General features: G+C 55.5%; 1 protein-coding gene across 1 annotated transcript in view; it reads right to left on the bottom strand.

Annotated features, from left to right (window-relative positions):
- Window positions 1–9,358, bottom strand: part of TMEM8B (transmembrane protein 8B) — a 15,863-nt gene that overhangs the window by 510 nt on the left and 5,995 nt on the right. The window lies entirely within an intron of this gene.

The raw sequence follows: 9,358 nt of genomic DNA, 5'->3' as shown, positions 1-9,358 counted from the left end.
CTCCTCACCGGAGGCTGCAGCCTCCTCTCTCCATCCCTGGGACACCATGACACTCACTCCCCAAGCCCTGGGGGTGCTGGTGCAGAGGGACGGGCTGTTCCCAGACACAGAGGGTGCAGGTCCCCTGGCAGGAGGTGAAGTGCGGAGAGGGGTGCCCTGGGATGGGGTGCAGGAGGGGGCTGGCTGCAGAGGAGGGTGGGCTTGCAACAGGGCCTCCAGTGGGGTGCTCTAGTGGCTTCAAATCAGGGGGTACATGGGGTGGTATTGGAGATGGAGTGGGAGACATTGGTGTGCAGTATTGGGAACTGGAGCAGGGGCTCCCTGTGACCAGGAGGTGAAGTGCGGAGAGGGGTGCCCTGGGATGGGGTGCAGGAGGGGGCTGGCTGCAGAGGAGGGTGGGCTTGCAACAGGGCCTCCAGTGGGGTGCTCTAGTGGCTTCAAATCAGGGGGTACATGGGGTGGTATTGGAGATGGAGTGGGAGACATTGGTGTGCAGTATTGGGAACTGGAGCAGGGGCTCCCTGTGACATCATGGGGTGGGTGAGGAGGCCCAGGGCAGCCTCTGGAGCTCCTGCAGGGACATGGGGGTCCCAGCACCCGACTCGGTCCAGCCTGCCTCAGGACTGGGGCATCACCACTGCCCTGGATTGCAATCCCCAGAACCAGGAGTTGCCCCCTCAGTGCAGAGGGGATGAGCCCCACCCAGGGGTCTGCTTCATCCTCCCTCCCTGGTGCAGGGGTGTCTGGACTAGGCTGCTGGTTAGGCATAGAGGTGTCTCGCCAGGAGAACGCCATTGCACTCACACTGCACCCTCTGCCCCAAAAGCACCCCATGCACCACGACTTGGGTGCCCCTTGCCCTCCCTCCCCCAGCTTGGGCACAGAGGGGTGTCAGAGGGGTAGGGCTGGACCCCTTTCCAGCGAGCCCCCAGCCCCAGGATGCAGCCAGCGGGCAGTTTCAGCAAGAGGAACTGGGGCTGGCACCAAGGGGATGCAGGTGGGAAAGGATCTGAGATAGACAAAGCTATCAGCCGTTCCTGGGGTGTCCTGCTTTAGTGGGACAGAATTTTACAGTCTGTTTTATGTTGAGGAAAACTACAATTCTGCAAGGACTACAACACTTAATGGGAACAAAGCTGATAAAAACTAGCTGGGTTTCAGCTAGTACTTGTGTGCAAGGTTGCCGTAGTGATCAAGGTCTTGCATGGCCTTGAGACAAGGAGTTGCAGAGTCTAGGAGGAACAGAAACCCAGGAGAGTCAACCCCAAGGTTATCTCAGGCTGACCAAATAATGCTATTCATACCATAAAGATCACATTCACTATAAACTGGGGAGTTTACTGGGGACAGCCCTTCTCTTCCTTCCTCCTGCTCCTCCTTCCTTCTTCCATGGTTGACATCTCGAGAGGGGCTTGTTTACCGTCTACCCCTGAGGCCTACTCCTGCACAATATTGGCCAAGTGAAACTCTGTGTGTTTTATATTATAACTGTTATTAATATTAGTTATGTTTTGTTTTGTTTTGTTTTGTTTTGTTTTCTATTTCTATTTCAACACATAGATCTCCTTTCCTTTTCTTGACCACCCTCCATGGGTGAAGAGGAGGCATCAGGTGATAGAGCACCTGTATAAACCAGGACACAGGGGTGTCCATCTGAAACAACCCCCATGCCTGAGGAGATCCCGTTCCTCTCCAGACACAGGCAATGTGCTTGCACTCGCAGGGGCAGGGTGACAGCCAGAAGAAGAAGCCCAAGGAGGGGAAGGCAGGCTTCTTTTGGGGCATGCAAGGCCTTCTCCAGGCTGGAAATGGAGGTGAAAGAAGCAGCAGATCTTGGCAGGTTTTCAATGCTGTCGTCTCTTGGCTCAGGGACAGTAAGGGTCCTGCTCTGGGCAGCCAGGTCATCCCCCTCCACCCCAGACAACAGCTTGCCACAGGGCAGCCACAGCCCCCCTGCACCCCAAAGCCATGAGACCGTGGGGCAGCCGCAGCAGACCCCTGCAGTGGCCTGAGGGAGGATTTCACCCCAGATTTTTCCTGCTCTGGAACAAGTCAAAGCTGCATCACTCTTCAGTCTCCTCCTTCCTGCACAGGCTGTCCCAGACCAGAGCCTATGCATAATGTCTGGAGAAATTGAAATAACAAAATGTTTTAACCTGCCATGTCCTGAAGGTGATGCTGTGTGCCCAGTGGAGCCTGGTCCTATCCTGCAAAGCAGAGAGCACTGGCAATGTGACCCCAGTGACTGCCCCAAGAGCAGCTTTCGGCTGTGTCCTGTGGTTGTCTGCTCCTGATGCTCAGCACTGCAGCTTCCCCACTGCACCATCCCCTCCTCTTCTCTTTCCTGCCCCAAAGGGTGCCCCAAGCCCTGGGGTGACCCGGTGAGGGGCACAGAAACCCCCTGGCCACACTCATCCTGCAGCCCAGCTCTGATGACCACCCTGCTAAAGCCCCCTGCCATGGAGAAAGCACTGGATGCTGGTATTAGGAACAGTCTCCTGGCTCTTGAGCTTTGCAAAATCCTTCCCATCAGCTCCAAATGATGAAGGAGAAGTTTACCATGGGGTAAACTGGGGAGCAGTATAAGTCCCACCAGCAGCCCATGCATACACTGCTCCTATCTCCTCCCTGTGCAAGGGGTTGGGGTTTGCAGCTCAGTGCTCTCTCCCAGGCTGCTGAATGTCAAACCTGCTGCTAGAGATGGGTCTGCAGCCTCTGCTGGTGAGGTGTTTGGAGGGATGGATACCTCCAGGCCTGGAGGCACCCCAATTGGCCCTTGGGCACTTCTCTATTGCACTTTCTTTTTAAAACACGATATTTTTCAATGGAGATAGAGTCACTTTCACCTACAGCTCTTCATAGGTAGGCCAGAAGGCAACGATGGGGTACTTGTGTTCATGGTCATGCTCTGAAGGTCTCACATGCTTCAAAGCAGCATCCAGCGTCTCCCTCCCTCCAAACAACCACCCAGCTGGGATATGGCGCAGGATGGATTAGGCAGAATTACAGCCCCAGCACCCAGAACTGAGTGAAACACGAGAGGGTGTCTAAGGACAAGGAGAGGAAGCTGCTTTGAAGTGTGTCAGGATGTTTATCTTGATGTCAAAAGCCCTAATTCACTTTTTGAAGGAAGCGGTCCCCCTCTTTGAAGTGAATCTTCCTTGCGCTGTGCCTGGCTGAGGCTCAGGGAGATCCTGCACAGACTTCACCCTCAACATTAATTTTTCTCATGTAATTTGCTTGAAAAAAACAACCCTCTCCAGATTGCAGCAGAGCAGATGAGGCAGAAGTGAAAACTCAGGGATGAGAGCAGCCGAGCTTTCCTCGAACACCCTGAGTAGAGGATGGGGTAGGGTGAATTTTTGAAGGCAGCCCTGAACCGGGGCATACCTGGGGTCTGAGACCGAATTTCAGCTGAAGGCAGCATGCAGGCAGATGGTCAGTGTCTGGGAACACTTGGCACCTCCCTGCAGCGAGGACTGCACCCCAATCCTCGGGTTGTACTAATAGGGTCCCTCAAGAGGAGCTGGGTGTTGCTCAGGACCCTCCCTGCAAAGAGGGAGGAAGCCTCCAGCTCAAACCATCCATCTTCCCTGCAAGAGATGCCTTCATTAGTTAATTAGAACAACAATCCCCAAGAGCTTGTCTGGGATTTGTAGCTGTGCTGGCAGGATATTTGCTGACTGCAGGCGAGCCCTGGGACAAGGCTCCTCTGGAGGATGCAGTGCTGGGACTTATGTCCCCTCCTGCTGAGCCTCTGGGTTGCCCTTGCTCCACGTCCATTTAATTTTAGCCAAAACACTCCTTCTCAAAATGTGGAGCCTTGGGTTTTGGCCCTGCAGGTGGTGAAGCATCTTTGTATAAAGTAAGAGTAAACTGTAATGTTCCCCTCAGTGTAGGCACCACTCACACTCCAACAGTGAGATGCAATGTGATTTCTTTAATACAGCTTCCACTGAGAGCACTGTTCATACATATCAACATATTGCTTAGCACTTGGTTCCCTCAAGGGAAATTTTACTGGTGGTATTTGAGTGGTGGGGAATGGTTTTTATGAGAAAACTTTAATCTGCAAGCCATAAAGGGAACGGTGGCTTTGCATCCCATAGAAAATGTTCTCAACCTCCGCTAACATGGTTTTATCTTCCTCTGCAGGCTTGCTTCTTAAGATAAATTTATCCAGGATTGCATTGGGTTTGATTTCTGTTGGTGTGAGGCTGATTTCTCACGAGAGCCACTGCCTTCATTTCCTACCGCTTGACAGCAAGCGCAGCTGCACTTTGTACTCGCAGACTTTGTTCTGGCAATCGCAGCCTGCGGGAGATCCTTCCCCTCCTTGCCGGCCACAGCGCCAAGGCTTCTCCTTTCCACAGCAACCCTCTGTGTTGATATACAGACGCTGGGTGTCTGCTCCAGGGGTAGAAACGTTTTATTTTCTTGTCCTAATGCAAAAGGCAAAGGCTGGCGGGACACGCAGGTCCTACCCCAAGAATTGTCTGAAAAAGGTAGGTCCAGGTCGCAGCACTCTGGTGCTCCCTTGGACACCCCCAAAAGCCTCATTGTTACAGCAATGCCTCAAAGTAGGCATTGCAAAATTATTTGCAATTTCATGCTGTTGCCAAGATCTTTCTCAAAGCCTTTTTAGGGATTGTTTTGCTCTGGTTTTCCATGTAACTTCATGTCCTTTCCCGTGCTCTTCATTTTGACACAGCTCTCCTCCTTGAGGAATGCCCTTTCCCATCCGTCTGCCTGCTCCGCTCCTCAGTCATGCTGGTCCTGCAAATCTCGTTAAAGGATGCGTTCATTTACTGGAAATCTGCAGCATGCAGCTCTGAGCAATTCTCATGCTGTCTGCAGACGCTCTGCCCTCCTGGCTGCTCTATTAATTTCTTTTAGCAAGCTCCCTGATTTCTACGCAGATTCCTTGATGAAGTTAAGCACGGCTCAAGCGGCTTTTCTGCTTGGCAGAGCAGCTCTTCAACAGCCCTTTTCTAAATTGCCACAGATAAAGTCCCAAGTCCAGCCCCACCGCATGTTCCCCCACCAGCCGCCCCAAGAAACTCCATTACCAGTGGCTAAAAATCGTGATGCTTTGCATCACCACCACATTTGCCTGGCCTCCCATGCCACAATGTCCCCCTTCTCTCTCCAGCCATGCAACTGTGGCAGCTGATGTTTGTTCCTTGACACAGCCCCCATGCGATGCTCCAGTCCCCATGGGACTGAGCCATTTGTCCCTCATTTCCATGGCCTCTGCACCTTCATGCAAAACCAGGCATGCCCTTGCCACCCTGCTGCTTTCTTGCACCTCCAGGTGCTGTGGCGCAGGCTGCTGCTGGGGCAATGCTGGTTCCTGATGCCCCGGTTACATCTACAAGCCCCTTGTCCCTGTTCTGGGCTGGCTTTGTCACACTGGGCTCTGTTGTGGTTGCATGGGACAGGTAGCCATTTTGTGGTATTGCCCTGGAGCAATAGAGGTGTCCTTGATGTGGGATGAGAACTGGGCATGGCAGCAGGAGGGTGAGACACAGGGCTAGGGGATAGGGAAGAAAGAGGGATGAGCAAGCAGGCTCTGTGTGGGTTGCTCCAGGGAAAATGGGGTCCCTTTGCCTGCTCAGAGCTGCCTCCCCCAGGCTTGCCATGGCAGGGCCACTGTCTGCAGGGCTGAGGGACTGCCAAGGACAGAGCAGGCCAGGCGGCTCCAGTGCCGGTGATGTGTGCGGCAGTGCCAACCATGGGTGATGGATGGGTCTGAGCGGGGAGGGAGGTCGAGGCTCGGCGCTCTGATGAGAAAATCATCGAGTGGCTGCAGGGTGCGCCGGGCAAATTGCAAAAGAAAAGAGCAGCCAGGCCATTCTCCTAGCCTTTCATCATCCCCAGAGCGGCATGGTGACAGCCATGCCCGGCCAAGGAGCAAGCTCCAGCTGCACTCACAGAGGGATTTACGGTGAGTGTAGTGGAAAGGCATTGTCTTGCTGGGGACCAACAGCAGACCAAGTGGGAGAGGGGCAAGAATCTCCCAGGGCAGCAGTGGGGACAGAGCAAGATTGCATATCCCTCCCTTCATACCTGTCCCTGCACCCTGCAGAGATAATGCCATTGCTGGGGTCTCATTGCACAGGGACCACCAATCCCCAAGCAACTGAGCTTGTGGCACCAACCACCACTCTGCCACGCACACCTTGGGTAGTGAGGGGCACCCACCCAGAGAGATCCCGAAGGATGGGACCTCTCACCAGTCCCCACCCATGGCTGCCCGCTCGGGCACACCGGGCCAGGGAGAGGAGGGGGGATGATGGGTCCTGCCTGTGTGTGCACAGCCCGCTGCAGGGTTCAATAATTCAGGCCTGACACATTAAAGTTGCATGACGTGCAATTGCCGTCTGCAATGACAGACTGCGTGGGGGCTGCTGTCTGGCCCAGCAGACGTGGGCAGAGGTGGCCAGAGGGCCCGGAAGCCCTGCAGGAAGGGCAGGCAGTGGAAAGAGCATCCCTTCAAACAGAGTTTGGGGTGGGAGGAGGCTGTGGGAGGAAGCAGAGTTCCAGATTTTGGGATACACATTTCCAGGGAGCATGTGTTAGAGCCGGGAATGCTGACCCGATAGCAGGGCTGGGATGCAGGAGGCTGAGCTGGACCAATGCTGTCCCCAGGGCCATCTCCTTCTCCTGCATCACCTCTGTCCCCTGCAGCCTCCCTGGCAGGACAGAGGCCACCAAGGTTTGTGCTGTCCCAAACACCTGGTCAAAGCCCTTTCCAGCTGTGGCTGTCCCCACGTCCCTGCAGCCACCTGCCCTGGTGGGGCCCAAACTCCCCCATCCCTCCACAGCACGGAGGAAGCGGAGCTTTTCACCGGCTGTTCAGGGAGTCGGTTGCCATGGGAATGTCAGATATACCTGGTTGTTATGGGGACACTGTTGCTATGGTTACGTGGTTGCTGTGCCTGGCAGAGGCAGGGATGGAGGATCAAAAAGGCTATTTGCACTGTGGGGGTGGGAGTTACAGAGACCCCAACTCTGAGCAGGGATCCAGTCTTCATTCCAAGTGCACCCCATGGGTCCGAGGCTGCAAACCATGGGGAGCACACCAGCAAAGCTCACCCAGGCCCACAGGGATGGACAGGCTAGTGTTCTTGACCCCCACAGGGGGTGGCTGAGAGGATGCAGGGTCCCCCACGGGGTGTCCCAGCACGCTCCCAGTCAGTGGGTGTCTGGCAGTGGAGAATGGCTTCTCCATGCTTGGTGCCAGAACCACCAAGCAAAAACCCTTCAGTCCTGCAAGACTGCATGTCCTATGATTGCACCACACTGCAATGTTCCTCCCTGCCCCGAGCTGTGCCAGCCTCCTGAGAAGGGAAGGGTTTCTGCCCTGCTGGGGCTGGGGGTGAATTGGGGTGGGGGATTCCCAGCTTTCAGCGGGAAACCTACAGACCCCAGGGGGACAAGCTGGGCTGGCAGAGAGTGCCTGGATCCCCTCCAGTGCTGCTTGGCCAAGCTCCCTCCTTGGCAGCACTGTTGGCTGCTTGGCCTGTCCTTGAGATGAAAAATGCAGTCACAGGTTTAATTAAAAAGAGGGAGCACAGAGCCATCCCAGCAGCCTGGAGAAGCAGAGTCCGGCAGAGCCGGTGTGCAGCTCCCCTGGGCAGCTCTTCCAGCTAAAACCCCTGCCTGCCTCTGCCAGAGCCCCTCGGGGGTCCAGACCTGCATGTGCCACCCCATGGTGTCTGCCATGGGGCAGGCCAGGGGCTGCGCAGCTGCTTGCAAAGAACATGCATCCCACTGCATACTCGCTAGGCTCTGTTATTCTAGGGTCTACACAGACTTGGCAAGCAGGGGGCTTGCACTTCAGCCCTACAGCAGTGAGCCGGGGAATGTGGGAGGGGTAAGGGAGCTGCACTGACATCTCCATGAAATTGGGGTGCACTTGTGCAGGAGCACCCACCAGGTTGCTCTGCACACCAGAATGGTGTGAGCCCCATGTTTAGTGTGCACTGCATTCCAGCGTGCTGTGATGTGAAATCTAAAGCTAAGCTCCTCATTCTCTGGGGGCTGCTACTGCTGCGGGGGATACAATTGGACTTGGTGAAGTGAGTAATATTTTTAATTAAAAAATTAATCCTTAATCAGCTGCCTGGCTGGACCAGACAGAGCATTTTGTGTGGCAGAAAAAGGGCTGGAGAGTGAGCTCTTGGTGGGAGGAGGGTGGGAGGTGAAGGTCCCCCTGCCCCCTTGCCCAGAAACCAGGGCTCCTGCCCAGCACACCTCCATGCCCACCGTCCTCTCCAGCCACCCCCGCAACCGCCAAGCGCACCCTGCTCCAGCCAGCTGGGGCCCAGCTCCCAAGCAGCAGGTTTAATTAGATTGCAATCCTATTACATTGCTGCCTGCCCGCCCGCAGTTGCTAATCCTGTTAGGCATCCAGTAAATCTCCCTGTCCCGGGCTCTGTCCCCCAATTACAGGGAGTGGGGCGCTGCTGGTGGGTGGGCTCTGCTGAGCCATATTGTGACTGCCAGGATGCAGAGCTTTGCCTGGGGACTCACCCCTGAAGACCCTTGAGGGGCTGGGAAGAGTCATGGGGGTTGGAGTCATTCTCAGAGGGGTGAAAAGAGGTCAGTGGGGTTTCCCCTTTCCTTTGTGGCCTATCTTGCCCACTCTGAGCTACAGGAGCAGGGCAGAAATGCCCTGTCTTTGAGCCACACACACAATGCAGGTGTTTGCCACCACATCGCAGTCATCGCTGGCTCCATTGGGTGCTACACTCATGGATCTGACCATAAGTCAAGACAAGGAACAGGGGCTGAGACAAGGTTGTCCCAGCCAGATTGGGGTTGGTACAGTCCATGCAATATGCCCTCCCACCGATGCTCAGTGCCCTGGCAAAGTCACCCCAGCTCTGCAGCCTGCCCTGCAGCAAGCCAAAATACTGCAGCCCCTGCCTCCTCACCTCTTGCCGGCCACCTTGTGCTATGCCGGAGCTGTGTCAACTCCAGAGCAGCCCACTGCAGAGTAGCAGCTCTTGCTACAGACTTCTGAGCAAAAGCCAGAGGCCATTGCCATCCCTCCCTCCACACCTGGACACATCCCCATAGCCCAGCAAGGAGACGAGGATGGCCCCAGCTCAGCCTCCAGCCCCCCCAGCTCTGCACTGGACCAAGGCACAGCAACTCCTGGAGACAAGTTCAGCCAGGCTGTAATTGCAAGAACACGGTGTCACGGGTGGCTGTGCACCCACCCAGAGGAGTCCTGGTGCTCTCAGGAACAGGTGGCCAGCAAAGAGAGCAAATGCCAGGCCCCACAGGGCTGCTGTCTGTGCTGGAGGAGTCCGAGCTGCTGTTGGCATCAGCTGGTACAAATGCTGTT

Source organism: Mesitornis unicolor, unplaced genomic scaffold, assembly GCF_000695765.1.
Source record: "Mesitornis unicolor isolate BGI_N332 unplaced genomic scaffold, ASM69576v1 scaffold36883, whole genome shotgun sequence".
NCBI classification, from domain to species: domain Eukaryota; kingdom Metazoa; phylum Chordata; class Aves; order Mesitornithiformes; family Mesitornithidae; genus Mesitornis; species Mesitornis unicolor.
Note: the sequence above shows the minus strand (reverse complement) of the source record. Positions and strands in the feature narration are given on the sequence as shown.